The sequence below is a fragment of the Planococcus citri genome, chromosome 1 (assembly GCF_950023065.1).
Source record: "Planococcus citri chromosome 1, ihPlaCitr1.1, whole genome shotgun sequence".
Classification (NCBI taxonomy): domain Eukaryota; kingdom Metazoa; phylum Arthropoda; class Insecta; order Hemiptera; family Pseudococcidae; genus Planococcus; species Planococcus citri.
Genome location: NC_088677.1, coordinates 43,576,886 through 43,592,875, shown reverse-complemented (window position 1 = coordinate 43,592,875; position 15,990 = coordinate 43,576,886).

The following is a 15,990-nucleotide window of genomic DNA, read 5'->3' as shown; positions in this document are numbered from 1 at the left end:
TTAGAGCGGCATTACTCTACCCATTCAAAGGTACATACGAGTAGCTATCTACGTTATACACATATTAAGGGTACTTTACTTTTTACTTTTTAATCCTTATCTACTCGGAAAACACGTCAAAAACTTTGTTTTCTTCAAGTAAAAGAGCACAAAGTTATATTTTAAGTGAATAGATACAAATAAGTAATTATGCATGTAAGGGTGGATTGACAAAAAAGTCTGAGGATTTTCCATCAAATTTAAGAGAGACCGTCATAAGTCACTGGAAAGAAATTTTAGCCTTGGGGCTATCTCTGGAGTTGTGAGTCCCCAAAGAGAAAGCATATTCGAAAAAATCGCATTTTCGCACTTCATCCTCCACTTGACCTGCTTTGAAAAAAACAAGTTTTCCAAGTTGGCAATCGTGACAAAAAATGACAAAAATTTAATTTTTTGAAATAATCTCCTTCGTATCACTCTCCAGTACTTTTCGAATGATGGAACCTATGGTACCTAATTAATTTTCATCACTTCACATATTCGGATTCAGTGAGTATAATTGCCTCAATTTTCACTCCTAACGCGATGATTTAGCTTAAAAATTAATTTTTTTCATCCTGAAATCCGACATTTTTTTGAAAAATTAAACTAAGAAATCGAGTTTTGAAGGGCAATCCCGACAATCTAACTTGTTGAATATAAATCCGAAACTTATAGGTCGATTCAGAAAGAAATCGAATCCCCCCCCCCCCAAACAGCGATTGTACATAATTATGTAAGTAGGTATGTAGTTTATAGAATACTTGTTCACAGTAAGTAAGTTATCAAGTATAATCAAACAGATTCGAATTTCCAATGTTTCCTGAAACCAAAAAATTCAAGACAATGCATCAAGTTTTTCAACATCTGAATTTTGATTATGATTTTTTCACTTTAACCTTTGAGCCATGTAGACGTAGAAACTAGAAAGCTGCCTAAAACCTTGAAAGTTGGAAACCAAAAATCGACAATTTCAAAGGAGTTTTTGAAGCTAAAATCTACAGGGCTTTACTTCTATAAAGAATTTCGTGAGTTAATCTGGCTACTGATTTTGTTGGACAAAAACCACACCTTTCCTTGCCCTTTTCAAGATTAGATTTCAATTTTGGATCAACGTTAAGCGCGACATCAAATCGTTGAGAATTCTTTCTAGAAATAAGTACCTATAACAAATTTTCATTTACGTAGAAGAATACTTTTCAGTAATGCAGCATCAATCAGAGATGAATGATGAAACACGAGGAAACTTTTTCAAATAGGTAAAAACTGAAAATGCGAAGAGGGAACCAGCGTTTTGAATGAGAACGAAAAAATTCAAATGATACGAGTACCTACCTATAAAGTCGAATATGAACCTAACAATGGATGAAAAATCAGAAAGAAAACAGAGAAAGGCAAGTGATGGAGGGGGAGGAATTTAGGCAAAAATCGAATAAGTCATCAACTAGCTGGTTTCACAAGGAATCTTCTCGCTTCCGAACTGTTCTTTGAAGCTTGCTATAGTTGGACAGCATAGCATAAATTTGACGAAGAATATTTCGAGTCCAGCACTCTTTCTCTATAAGGCTAGCTCAGAAGTATTTTCAGCAGCTCAATCGAAAAACTGAGTGTTCCGCACTTCACAAAGTTTTGAATTTTCCATGATAATTCAAAAATTGCATGACTACCTATCAATTTAAAAAATGTCAGAAGGTCAGTTATAACAAACCCTGGAAAAAGTTTCTGGTCACCCCTGGGAAAATCAAATAACTTCAGACATAAAAATAGAAATGTGTTTAAGAAGCCACATTATTTAAATAAAAAAGAAATGCAATAATAATCCGCACCAAGTAGGCCTGTGGAATGATCTTACTCGCGAAAAATTAAAAAAGAAAATCGATTAGCCTCATTAATCAATTTCCTTGACTCGGACCAAAGAAAAACAAAACCAACTAAAGTTATAATACGAAACCGTTTCACGCGAAAATTAAGCACACACCAACCACAAATCTAAGCTTTAGTTCGGTTCAAAATACCATTTTCCCTAACGCAGACCTCAAAGAGGTGCTGGTTGTTCGTTATTAAACGAATCAAATCCCACCTAACTTGATACATGCTATACGCTATAGTATACTAGAGTTCGAAAATTAAATAAATCAAAAATGCCGCCAAAGTTTACTTTTACCTTTTCTTCACATGGTTTTCGTACCCCTATGTCTTCGTCGCCCAGCACATAGTTCGTAAATATACTGCGTACCCTCTGTCATCAACTTTAAAACAAATATTTCCCTAGCTTCATCTTATGAATATTCAATACAAAATGTAATTTCCCTAATTCCGGTGCCTTTACTTTCAATTCTGCGTCACCTCTTTTATCCTAGCGATTTGTCTGCCTTCGACTTCGCATAGGTAGTGGAATTCTCTTTTTGAACAAATGTCATTAAACAAAATCTAATAATCGGAATTCTTGTCGCTTTACGACTTCGTGCCCAAAAACCTCCCACCAGCTTATGGATTTCCGAAAGTAAATATGTGACAAAAAAAAATCCAAAGAGTACGTAAACTAATTGTACGAACCGAGCTAATTTCACGCTTCGTCAAAGGGTTATCCTTATAGAATAAGTACATATCGGCATCGGGGAGTAGAAAAATTACTTTAGAGACGTTCATCGGCTTTTGAATAATAAGGCATACATACAAAAAAACCAAATCGTACGACACGACGCGAGACGCGAGTTTATCGCATCAGCGAGCGATAAAATATCAAAGAAATCATTTTACAAAAGAACTCTGATTTATCAATGGAATAATTTTGTCATCGAAATATATATCAGCCGTTCTTACTTTCTTAGAGACCATTGTTCGGCTAAGTATGTCTCCCACATAAAACATTCTGTCATCGAAAATTCTCCCCGTATGTTCTTTCGTTTTCGTACACCTCGATTCTCTTAAAACGACGTAATATCAAGGGTGATGTGTAACCCACGTTCAAATACGCGCTTTATACAGTACACTACCTATAATGTATTATTATATTAATATAAAAAATCGTCGATATGAGTATGACGATGATGTCAACAAACACATGATCGTTTTTCAAAACGTGAGAATTTCTAGAGATACCTATTATCGATCGTGGTTGGTCCATTGTTCAGCACCGAAATTCAACTTTCATTAAGATATCACACAGTCGCAACACTTTTACAAGTACGAGTATAGGTTTAGGTATCTTACCTATAATCACTTTTAAGAATATACACAACACACTCTCGTACCTCTACTTACCTACCTTACTATTAGAATTAGGCTTCAACATATGGTGGATTCTCGAGAGTTTGTGTGCAGGCTAATGTACACAACATCAACAGGTTGGCAAAATTTCCTTCCCAGAGTCCACTTCTAAAAATTTTTTCAGCTGTTATTGAACGCAGTTGGGAAAAGTTCTAACATTTTTGCCAAACCTTTTTTATCTGCTCCAAAATATGAAAGCTTTTGAAAATCGAGGATAAAATTTTCAAAAAAAATGATAGGTAACTATACGTAATGAAATTAAAAGCAATGAAAATCAACAAAAGTCAAGCGAAAATACATACGAAGACGAAATAATCGAACAAATTCAGCATCTTAAATCATCACAGTTTACTATGCAAAAAAGTGAATAAGCTCAAAATTAATTAGCAAATTGGCATTTCGTAAAAATTTGAAAAATTCCATGTTCTGTTGCATAAAAGTAGAACGAGGTGATAAGAAGAGGGTGCGGTGTGAAGAAAAAAAGAGAGAAGAGGAGAGTAAATAAATATGCACCGAATTCATGGTCAAAGAAAAAGTTCTGAGTGACTATTGGCTGTTGCTTAGAGCTTCGCCTTGACTTTGAGATGAACTTTGGAAATCTTAGGAGCTCTTAAAGAGCTAGCTCATGGAGCTGCTTTTAAAATTTATGAGCTTTCATAAAAGTAGTGCTCAAAAATCAAATCTTTGAATAAGCTAACAATATACATAGGTATATTAACAGATCAACAAAAACACAATCAACCTGCATGGACCAAAATTGACAACTTTTTCCACGTTTCAGAATCTTCGTGAAGAAAATTGACTCATTAACTCAGGTCTGATCAAACATGGTATCGCTAGCCTTTCAAATGGATCCAGAATCGAATTCGATCATTAATCTACAATCAACAATTTCAACATTATACACGAATAATTCCACCATGTAGATTTATGGCAAAAATTTATGCATTCGCTAACTTTACCGCGAGTTATTCCGGTTTCGGGACGAGTGGAAATAAAAATATGCTTCTCGACACAGCCACCGTATAAAACGCTTTAAATTTACCCTAATTTAATTATTTGACATCAGAATAAAACTGAGAATTTAATTAAAAGTTTTAAGGAAATCGAGAATCGGAAATTCGCGACTCGATTTCGGTTTCGCATTGCAAAATAAACATACGAAAAGAGATTGCTTCGTGGTGGGATAAGTTCATTAAAGCGAATGGAAAAGTTTTCTAAAAGATGGTGTATTTCTATAGGTTTGCAACACGGCGGTGTGCGCAGACCAAATACACAAACCGTTTTAACTAAGTTATTTTAAACGGCAGTTACATTCGGATTTTCAGTCTGCGGATACTTCGAAAATGTCTAAAACCGTAAAAAATATACGTAAAATTTAATTACGTTAAAATTGATTAACTCTCGCGTATTGTTATATGACGTAGTCGACGTTGTCGCGAAAAACCAACGCATACGTAACGTACTAGGTATACTTACTCGTATACTGAAATCTCTGCCTTTCCTAGCCTCATCACCGTGGGCTTCGTTACGAAAATTAGATTTTTAATACGGAACATCGTCGGGGTCTTTCTCTCTTTCCTGCTCCTTTTTTTTTTGTTTTTTCTTAATTAGCAATATTTTCACAGCGACCTTTTCAGCTCACTGGCACGTCGATAATCCTCGTAATTAGAAAATGGCAGTTTCTATACCATAGTTTCGTCTTGGAAAGCGCAAAAAAATATACGTTCGAAGTACCGTACCTATCTAGTGCCTATATGTACTTACTAACCAATAACGAACCCTGTGAAACGAACTACAATTCTCCATCGTATCCAACAGGTGTGTCATTGTTCGAAACTTTTCCGAACGGAAGCGACCAAATGAATCGACAATTCGAAGTCATTAATCATAACAGCTTCGCTGCCATCTTCCCACCTCGTCTAACAAGTGATTTTTACGCTACCTTCAGGCTTCGTCTACCGTCTACGTTTGGTTTTTCGGCGAAATACAATACCATCTTGAATAACGTCTCTATCTCTATACTTCCACTACCATTATGAAGAATTTTATACAAATAAAAAAAGAAAAAAAGAAAAGAAATGCCATAAACAACCAACAACGCGCCAAATGATATCCGTAAGATCATCAAGACACCAGGGGTTGATGGCGTACAAGACCACAAGAGTGTCGTACAGTGAACTAGTACACCTGCTATTGTCTTTATTTAGGCCTCGAAACAGAATGAACGAGTTCGTTCGTATTAAAAATCACCCCAGACTTCAACATGCACAATTGTGAAACGTGTGGGTTAATTTTTCATTCGAAGAAAAAACTGACCTTGGAAATTTTTCATTCTTAATGAATTTGACAGTCAGAATGAAGTAACATTAGATTTTGATCGCAGAACATAAGCATCTCTGCAAATTTAATGCAGTGCCGTGTTATAAATATCTTTGAACCATTGATTTATACAATTCGAGTTCAAAATTTTTTTTCTCCATGCTGTAAGTACATAAAATCAAATCTGAGCTCGATACACTTTTCACTTTTTTAGATTTTCTAAAATTACTAATTTTCCTAATGCGCCAATTTTTATTTTTATAATAATTTTATTATTATTCTTTTTGTTTTTCAAAATAGTGCGTTCAATTTTTTTAAAATCTGAATTCGGTGTCGGTTCAAACGGGAGAAGGAGGAATTTCCAAGCTTGAAAACATCCCAATTTCAGTAAATAGTGTCACACGACTTTTGAAAATCTTTGCTTTTGAACACAACTTTTCAGAAAAAATCCGAAACAGAAAGTGACTTCATCCCATTTCATTATCAAAAGCAGAAGGATATCAAGCGTGTTTTTTCAACCTTGAATATATTTAGAGCCTGTAAAAATTGGGCGTTGAATATGTTTCTACTCGAGGAGATTCCAATTTTATTAAAAGGGGTCTCCATGCAACTTTCGGTACTGCGAACTTAGGTTTTTCAAATTTTCATTTCCGGAAAGGGCGAGCTAGGATATAAACCAAAATTTTATTTAAATGAGCTGAGAAACATTTATAAAAGGAGTGTGAAGCGAGTTTCAAGGACTTGAGTTTAACAATAATAGGTAATAAAAAGACAACAACAACAAAATGTCAAGCATATATGTTTCATTCAATAAGAAAAAGTCGTGGATGAAAAGGGAGGGGCACAAAAATTTTCAGGGTCTAATTTCTTGATGCCATTTTATTACAGAATAATAATAAAAACAACATTTCAAATATTTTCTCTAAAAATTATACTTTGCGGTATTTGAGAAATTCGAATCATTTGTACTGCGAATTTCTATAGCTTTTCAAGAGATGAAGTAAGCCATTGGTCAAAGTCAAAAAGTCCAATTTGCGAGGGAAAAGCCACGAGAATGATATTAAAATAAGAGCTTTAAATTCAAAACCTCGCCTTAAGCACACAACTTGTAATTTTCGCCAATATGTAAAAAATGAATTATATCGTACAATGTTTTTTTTTTTCTGGACACTCTCCATTCGGTATAATATGTGAAAATCCAATCCTGTCAACATTTAACAAATGAAAAAACAGTCGTATTTATAACGCAACATTGATAAATGTACGCGGTTATTTTTTCTGACAGTAAAATGAGGAAAAATGACAGCAAAAAACTCGAAATATGAAATCGAAAAGCGTCCCTTTTGATACATAATTTATTCATTGTTCGGGATTTGCAGTTGTATTTTTTCCAGTACCTACACCTAATAATAATAATTATAGATAGTGGAGCGACAATGTAACCGTTTTGGAGTTTGTTTGTTTTTTATTTCTATTTTTTTTTCTTTTTTTTTTTTTTACAAATAACACGTTATTTTTTACATAAATGAAATTAGGAATCAATTATATCTTCATTAGAATAGATGAAGGATGAGATTAATTATTCGGACGATTTTACATTTTATGCGTCTGTTGTATGACATTCGCATTGACAAGTACAGTATGACACAAAAATTTAGACCGGTTGAAATGACTTTTTAAAATAAAAAAAAGACGAGGGGAAAAAAAGACTTGTTCGAACCCAATGCAAATCGATAGATTTACCAGCACAGAAATATGTTTTCAGATTTCGAATTGACAAAACGAAATCCGTAAACGTGGTAATAAGCAGTTATACTTTTACGTTCTTATTAAAATCTATCCTAAAGCAATCGTCAAAAAAGTGACTGAAACATTCGAACAACACATGGCAACCAACGTGGTATATGTATCTGTATACCAGATACCTTACCTATATGTACGTTAAAATAACATTTTGTAACACTTGATTGATTTACAACCTACGGCAATATGAAAATATGCGCGCGTCTCTAATGTATTTCTAATTATATTTAATATAAAGTTAGATCTCCGTTGATCATTGTGGGTATCCGACCACATTATTCCATTCGAAGAGTTTTTTTTTCTTTCCCTTACCGCAACACTAAGACTTGCGTCTGAAACTTCTAATGAAATAATTACGGGTATTGCGGTTATTCGGTTTCTTCGATAGATTAATCCTGTTTGCCTAGCCGCATCTTCCATCACATGTATGGATGAAATTAATCGACGATTTTCATGATAATAGCTCGATTTATCAATTTAATGGTACCAAGACCAAAATTTCTCGGTCGATGGTTATTAAATTTCTTTTTTTTATTTTTATTCTTTCTCTTCGTATACTAAGTTACAAGGTACCCATACGTACGAGTAGGTACGAATAAAGAAAAGAAAATGATGTACGTAATGAATAAGTGTACACGAGTTAAAAGTTCTCCATCAAGTATCCTCGTTAGGTGCACCATAATCAACGGTGACGCCACCGCCTACCACCACTTTTGAAGAACCTCAAATCGAGTATGCTTAATGTCATTTCTCCTTTTTTTTTCTCATCTCCACTTCAGAATGCATTTTAATTGTCAACATACGGAAACATCTATTCGTATACCTAATTACAAGTCCTCGTTGAGCTTTTACGATTTCTTACGAAAATTTAATCAGATCGCATCGATCACAAACCATCGAAAGTTTGATTAAAAGAAGGTAGTTTGTTCGAAAGGACACTTGATTCAAAAAGGAATCAATTCGGGAGTAATGTTTTAGATGAGTTTTATGTGTACTAATACATCCAACATGGTAAAAGGAAAAAGGAACATTGCCTTTGAGAAAACTGTTTTTCAGATAGAAAAAGCGATCGCTGGTATTAAAAGGAGACCGCAATATCGAAAGGTCGCATTGTCTCAGTCTTAAATTCAATGGGCCGAATAACGTTAAGACTAATGGCGCGTGAATTACTCCCTACACCTCTCTGTCAAACGTTACCTTTCATGCTCTCCCCATCTTTACCGTTTCTGTTGTTGTATATTAATTGCGACGCCCTAATAAAAATAAAATGACGCCGTTACATTACCTAAAAAGGAAGAAAAACGAAAACGAAATTTAAGGAATTTGCCGAAACCGCTTCATTACCCGCAATAAATTTATATCCGTTAGCCCGTTTTTAAAGCAGGGAATTCCTCACTTGTGTAGGTACCTTGCAATGGTGAAATAATACGGTTGAGTTTTTTCCCCTCTCTTTTACTCTCTTCCAAATACGACCCAATTGTAAATTTTTATCGCCAAAATTATTTCAATTTGAAATTGTAATTTGTCACAAGAAACCTTTTCATAGTGCTTTTTTTTCTTCTCATTTTCGCTTATATATTGAAGATGATTTTGAAATATGCATATATTTTTAAGGGCGACGTTCGTTAGTTTGAAAATAAAATGAATTTTTGATGAATATCAACCAACAACTTGGTGTAGTTATAGGCTGCGTGATAAATCTGCAACGCTTAATACTCAAATGACCCTTCATGATAAATTGTGGAATTCAACTTTCTGTTTTTCCTACGATAATTTTGGAGAAAAAGAAATTCATCGCATTCCTAGCCCTCTTTCTTCGAATTATCGGAAGTCTTCCTTAACATATTATAGGTACATTTCGAGCGTCAAAACAGACTCATTGTTAGTGCAATTAGGTGCCCTTCTCTTCCCCGCCATGAAAGATTATTAAAATGGGGATTCTATCAAACAATTATTGGTTCATTTTAAAAGAAAAAATCACTGAACATCTTAAAAGTCTAACAGATAGATTTCGTCGACCCTACAAGGTTCAGAAGGGGAAGAAGGACCCCATTGAACGGATTGAGCATCGTTGGAGCAAGTTAGAGCATCCAGTCCGGACGTTAAAGTAGCCCTCTTGTCTCGACTCCTTGTCCTCCCTTTAAAAAAAACTTTGATAGGGCGGCTGGCAAAATGATAGCCTACCTAGTACCTATGCAGCCAAAACAGCAAACATTACGTTAACGAATAGAGCGTCGATAGAGCTGCTTAAATTAAGCATTCAGTACCGAGCTAGAGAACTTCCATCTTCCGCTTAGGACCGATAGAGCTGTTTGAAGTACTCAGTCCCAACGTTAGAGCACTTTCCTTTCCTCCCTAACTTCTGAACAACCTGTTTAGCCTTTAAAAGACATCATCTGTCTACCTGCTTGTCTGGCTTCTCAAGTTCATTGACTCGTCAGTATGGCTTCACAAGGTCGTCTGCCTTCTTGTCTGACCTCTTTAAGTCATTGACCCATCTTTCTGGCCTCTAAAGGTCGTCTGTCCGCTTGTCTGGCTTCCTACATGCTCCAAAAAGCGAATTGAAATTTCGTAATTCAGAGGCCATAAGGGATCCAAAAATCAATTTCAATTAAATTTTGTGATTTGGAGGCTATGCGAGTTCCAAAAATTGATTTGAAATTTCGTTACTTACTTGAAGACCGAGCCAACTCCAAAAACTGATTTGATTATTCAAAGTTTGAAGGCCATTGAATGGACAAGTTGCAATTTTTTTTTTTTTAATTTAATTGAAAACTGAAAGTAGGTATTAGATTTCAAATGATGAAGATTGAAAAAAAATTGAAAATCTGCTCATTAGAACTCGCGTAAGCTTTAATCCGATGACATCACTGCAACCTTATTTTACCGCGACACTCTGTTACCGAACGTCGTCGTTGTAAGAAGGCGCGATTTGCAAAAAATCATTATGCGAGTTGTTATGGACCAATTTTAAATTTTTTTTCATCTTCATCTTTTACTTACCTTGTACCTACTTTTAGTTTTTAATGAAACATTTTCAAAAAAATTGCATTTTGCCCGTTCGGAAGATTATTCAAATTATTTCATAACAATCGATGTTCTTCTTGATTTTTAGTATTTTTGAAATATGTACCTAGTACCTACCTATTATAAAATGGAAGGCCCCGTGCACTCCTAAAAATGTCACAGTCACATTTGTAAAAATTATTTTTTGAAAATAAATTAGAAAATGATCTTTGCTGTACTTTTTTCAGGTTTTAAGTAGGTAGTAGCTTTCAACCTGCTCATCATGATGAGTTGACCTCTCATCAGGAAAATTCAATAATTATTGGCTTTTTGAATTTTGGTCCGCACAGCGAACACATTCGATTCAAATTGAAACCAATGCAAAAATTATCAACTTTGAAAGTTTGGAAGTTTCGTGAGAAGCTGAAAATGCGCTATAATTACGAGTTTCACCCCCTCTCAAATTTTGAGAGAATGAGGACAGAAATGATGATGGTTAATTCACAAGATTACTGGAATGAACAAGTAAAAAAATTGGTTGAAATCGAAGAGCTCGATTTTACTTTTGGTTCAAGTAATAAAATACCTATATCACTGCACAGACCTCTGGCCACTCTCCTCCCTCCTTTCTTCCTTTATCACATGAAAAGTGACGATGAAAAATCGACGAATCATTACAGTGAGACTTTATTCACAAAATGCAGTAACAAAAATTGAATCATTTTGAAAATTTTTTTCATTTTCAAAAGAAAATGGACTTCCCTACTTACCTCCAGTACGTACCTATTTATCAACAAAAACATAAACTGAAAATAAGAAAAAATAATCTAAAAAACTACTCAAATATTATTTACTCGTAAATAGATTTGTCTCTTTTCATTCAAGTACTTACATTTTTTTTCAAGCTCAAATGAGAATTTAAATTACTACAAATACAAATAGGTTTAATTCTCCCATTTTATGTACTTACCTACATGAAAAGTTATCCTCCTCACGTCCTCACTCTCCTAAAAAAATATTCCCAACCCGCATCAATTGAAATTTTTTTAGAGCATTAACAAACCTCACTTTCAACTTAGAATCTGCATACAACTTGACTTATGAATTTCAAAATTCTCACAATAGGTTTCCTAAAACTTGTAAGAAAATCTTTCATCCGAAGGGTTTTCGTCTAATGCACCGATTGGAAAAATTCGCCGGCGCGATCGGTATCAAGCTTGAAAACAAGAATCCATCACTTGAATTATCTACTGGCATTTTAGTATTTCTTAAACGATACTTTTTTTACCCTCTTTCAAAGAGAATAAGAAACTTCCTGCAATAGTTAGGGGCGATGTAATATAAACGTAACGCAAACCATGTGAAAACACCCTCAAATAAAACACCTAGCTATTCGTTTCCGATAGCGTTTTATCGTTTCTGCTAAATAGCTGTCGACGTTTATGGGTTAGCGTATGTTGTTAAACTTATGTTTTTTCCAGGCATTATCGTTCCTGATTTTCAACCCATTAATGTTTTCCACTTTTTCAACGATTTTTTTCTCCTACTCTTTCGTTATTTTTGCCAGCAGCGTATTCGAGTTTCGAGCGATTTGAGCTATGGAATTTCGTTTCATTTCATTCAACTTCGGACGATGACTTTTTCAGAATGGGAAATGGCAACACGTACGAGTATTTTTTTGAAATTTTTCACAAGACTTAGGGAAAAAACCGTTTGACCAAAGACGTATTACCACTTAACAGGTTATATTTAAATTTCTCATCAACGAACATCTAGCTACTAAATCAGCCCATTTACTCATTCGTTATCATTAGCCTTCTTTTCCCACTTTAGGTAATAGTCGAAGTTTATTATTTCAATTCGAAAATTAAATTTCTTCAACAAAAAATTGCAACTCGACTCGGGTAATTCTTTAGAAAAATTTTGCGACAAATTTCGAGCAAGAAAAAAAATGGAAATTATAACTTAGGGTAATTTTTTACAACAGCAGCATAACACATTATTCGTAGTTTCGTACGTGCTGTACACGATGTAGGCCTAATGTACGTAGGTAGAAAATGCACAGCATATAGGAGGCATACGTACTCGTATACAGCATGTTAATTAAATTGCATACTCAGCGCCGTTAATCAGAAATCCCAAAGTGATGTTTTTATTCGTGTTGTTACGCATCATGTTGTTTACGCAGCCAACGTTCAAGCCGATAGGAGCAGAAGAGGAGAACGGAGTAACAGAGAGTAGAAATTATCAAATAGGCATACGCAAATACATATTACAAACACAATCGAAATACAAATCGGAGAAAAGGAATTAAGAAATACCTGCAGGAGAAAATGATTTTACGCGGGAGAAGTTATACCAAAAGGAAATTGAATTAAATATATAATTACAAAACAATTTGAATACGACTGAAACGCATATTATTAAATTGAGGGCGGTAGTAATTATGTACAAGAAAATGTATATAAAGTAAATTGCGCTCAAAGGAAAGAAAGGTCGTTCCAAACAGCGGGGAGCAGGGCGCGGGGAGGTTTCGAACCAGGGGGAGTGAATTAGGAGAGGGGAATAGAAAGACAGAGAAAGAAAATTGCAAACAGTAAACACGCGTGTTAAACGTGGAGAAAACGGTAATATTTTTGAAATTAAATTGGGATAGAGAATGTACGTAATAAAGGTTGAAAAGGCAACAACCGCAGCCTGCAGCTCCATCTGTCGGTAACAAAATGTATTAATATGGAATAGCATTTAAACATTAACGAAATGTTATTCGCATGAAATGATTCTTAAACTATCGAAGCATAGATAAATTCCCTCCGAGTTGCTTCATTTTCGAGTTTTGTTTTCTGATATGCAGTATAGAGAATCCCTTTTCCAAAACGTTAGTACAAAACTAAAATCAGTCTTATCTCTTTATTCTATTAAGGCGGTTAAATAAATTTCTAACCCCTCTACCCGACTTTTGATTTTGAACCCTCTTATTTATACCAATTATCTTTCATTCTACCTGCTTTTGTTTAACGCGTCAAAATCTTACGTAATCTTTCTCTAGCGAATTAAAGCCCGCAGAAGTGGCGTCAAGTACGCGTACTTAGACATAGCTTCGTTTACTTCGAATTGCTATTACAACCATTTCGATAGAAGGTACAAGCGAGCGCGTTCGTATCGTGTGTGAACACAAACTATAGGCTAAAAATAATCATCTCGCTTCCTTTTTTTTCTCATCGCTAATTCCCCGAGTTAGTTAGTTGCTTTGGAAATAAAGCAGCGGTGAGGTTTTACAAATGATTACCTTCAACCAATGAGCAAATTGCTAATTGCAAAGTTGAGAAAATATTCTCGTACTCGAGCGTGTTTCGTTTGTAATCTGCGCTCGACGCAATTTGTTATCATTGCAATCTGCAAATGCTATACTTTTGCCTAGGTACCAGATCATATAATAACTCTCGGAAATTGGGGCTGTTATGCTATCGATTCTCTTCTTTCATCTCCTCCCCTACTTGCCACTGCTTGGAAAAATATCCATCAAAAGAGAAAAGTAGGTAATCAATTAAAATGAAAAACTGCTTAGTCCAAAATTTTCACAGAACTTTTGAAAGATCTTGTCAACATTTCTTTAGGATCTTGAGCGTTACATTTCTTATAGATTTCCCCACCTCATTCCTCGAGTATCCTATCAAGAGGAGAACCGAGAACGATACTCTTCTTGCACTGCACTCGCTACTTGATTCACTACAGATTTTCATAAATTGATTAAAAAGATCGTCGTGAACAAATGACATCAGACATTTTGAGGAAAATACTAAGAAATTCGTTTAAATGCCCTAAAATAGTTGAAAATGACAGAAATTTGATGAAAATATCTCGAAATTTGAGAAAAAAGTCGCAGAAATGATCAAATATTCAACAAATTGTAGGAAATTACAAAAAAATCGATCAAATTAAAATTGAATGAAATTCAGCAAAAATTACATGAAGTACGAGTAGGGATCTACTAATTATCACAGAAAAACTGTAAAATACCATCAGTTTGGAATAGGGAAAAAATCAAACAAAGGAGGTAGGTAGGTACGTAGACCGGTATCATAGAAACTGTGTAGTGTAAAATCGCCACAAAAATAATTGAAAATTGCAAAAAATTGATGAAATTTCGGTAACATTAAGGTGAGATTGGCAATAATTTTTTGAAATTTCGTGTAATACTGATAAATTGCATAACTCAAAATTCGAGTACCTGAATAACGTTGCAAAAACCAAATAAAAAGTAATAACTTATCGTCTAATGAAGAGAACGAGCAAACAAATTATTCGTGAACGACGTGAACGTGATACATATTTAGTTCATACCTAATTAATTGTTATATGAATCACTAATCCCAGAGGTAAAGAACTATTCAAATCATGGATCATGAATCACGTCTGAAAAAATGATTCTAATCAGAAATCAACTTATCACAACATTTTTTATCGAATCGTAATTCTAAACGTGCTTAACTCTGATTTGTTCAAACATTTCAACGTTTTTTGTTGAATAGGGAAAGTGAGGAGTGCTGAAAATTTTTTAATGAAAATCTTCTTCAAATAAAATTTTTTCCTCAGTTTGCGCTTGTTTTGATTTTTTTCTTATTATGGTTTATGAAAAACAAATGGAAATTTTTCTGTACATTTTTTTCAAAGAAGTTTATCGAAACGTTAACATAAGACGTTTTAGAGTTCCAGGTGTTTCAAGGTATAGATTTCATGACATGACGTTCAATTTTTAAAAATTTCAACCAATCGGCAGTTGATCTTTTTTTGTAAAATAAACATATCATAAATTACTAAAAAATGAAAAATAAATTAGCCTAAAATACATAAATGCTGCAATTAATACCATTATTTGGGCTCGCTTTGACACCCCATAGTTTGGAGAAAACACTATAGTCAGAACGTCAGAAGGAAATAATGGGGATTAACCTACGCAGAAGATGTTTCATTTCACATTTCCACGTAGGTAGGTATTATTTTAAAACTTCGACTAAACCTTTGAAAAAGTTTTTCTGTCGTTCAATAACTATAATAGGCTTCACTAGATATACCGTTTCTAATAGAAATTAAGACGATAATTAGTATTTTTTATTGCTATTATTGCGTAAATGACAACTGAGCGTGTATCATGATAAAATGAAGGTAGAATGAAAAAAAAAAAAGGCACAACAAAGTGACGAAGTACAACTTAATTGGTACTAGTTTGTACCAAGATACGGGTAAAACGATAAAAAATGGATTGTTAAATCGTAAAAAATTAGCTTTTTTTAATAACGAATCGCAGTTACATCGCATATTAGAAAATACTACTGATTACTACCAGTACTTTTTTCCTCCGAATTACATGAGGCGTGTCGAAAACTAATTAAACGTTTGGTTTTAGCTTTTCTTTTGTCTTTAAGTTTAACGTGACTCGCGAATATAATGATTCATTTTTCTACAATGGAAAAATTATACCGATGGAAAATCATAAGAGTAGGTAGGTATACCGTCGCGTCGTCGTCATGTACAACGTTGATTGTTTTCTCATCGATGCGAGAGGCACAA